Source organism: Arachis duranensis, unplaced genomic scaffold, assembly GCF_000817695.3.
Source record: "Arachis duranensis cultivar V14167 unplaced genomic scaffold, aradu.V14167.gnm2.J7QH unplaced_Scaffold_165934, whole genome shotgun sequence".
In the NCBI taxonomy this organism is placed as follows: domain Eukaryota; kingdom Viridiplantae; phylum Streptophyta; class Magnoliopsida; order Fabales; family Fabaceae; genus Arachis; species Arachis duranensis.
The window spans coordinates 448,852-450,064 of record NW_026264258.1 but is presented as its reverse complement, the minus strand read 5'-3'; positions in this window follow the sequence as shown (position 1 = coordinate 450,064).

Sequence of the window (1,213 nt, the reverse complement as noted above, 5' to 3'; positions counted from 1 at the left end):
ATCATCAATAGTTTTTTTTTTTTTAGTTAATATTTTGATTCATTTATTCTTTTGTAATACGAGTATTGATATATTTTTCCATCATTATATATAATCATTATATAGTTTATGGTTTAATGGCTTTAGCCATTTGAATTAGTGTTGAAAATTAGAGCATTTCATATATATAAAATCACATGTTTAAGTGTTGGCTCTTGAAAGAATGAGAAAAAAAGAGAATTGTTATTGAGGATCTAAAAATAATTAGATTGATTCTTGAAGCAAGAAAAAGCAGTGGATACAAAGAAAAAAAAAAGAGATTTCGAAAAAAAAAAAAAAAAAAAAAAAGAAGAAGAAGAAAGAATTAATAAGAAAACAAATTCACAACCAAAAAAGACCTTTTACTGTTTTACAGAACCATAAATTGTTATTTAAAGAAAAGCACTACTTTTTATGATTAATATATAATTTCTGAGGAATAATTTATATATGACAAAACCATGTAAAATTTTTGAAAAAGATAAAAATCTATTGATGATTGAGACACATATATGAAAGCTCAATTATTTATTGAGCTCTCAGCAAGTGACAAAATATAGAATAAGAAGTACCAATGATTAGATATTATAATAATAATTTTATATGCTAAAAATGAGGAATCAAAAAACAAGTAAAGGGTGTTGGCATGCTTGCCTCCACTAAGCTTGAGTGTTAATTACATTTGCTTTTTAACAGTCTTTGGGAAATGAGAGGGCAATATGGACATTTTACTAGACACCCAGAAATGAAATATAGATGCTTTTCTGGTTTTTTGTCTTGATACAAAAAAGAAGCACCAATCCCTTTCTCTCTGTCCTTACCTTTGTCTTTTCTTTTGAAGTGATTCTTTTATGTAGATACAAAAATGATGCATGATATCCAAGAATATATTCATACTAAAGGATAAATTTTTATCTTTATATGGACATTTACCCTTAAATTTTTTTCAAATATATAAGTATCAAGTATAATATTCAAAAATAATTTATATTTCTCTAATAGATAAGAAAAAGAAATTGTAGTAAATTTAATCACAACTTCACATAACATACACACGCAAAGACCACTAATCCTTAAACACCATACTCAAGTTTCACAAAGTATATTTTATCGAGACTCTAGATGATTTTAATTAATTTTATTCTAATAGATAATTTGTTTTAATAAAAAAGATCTTTTTTATTTTTTTAACGTA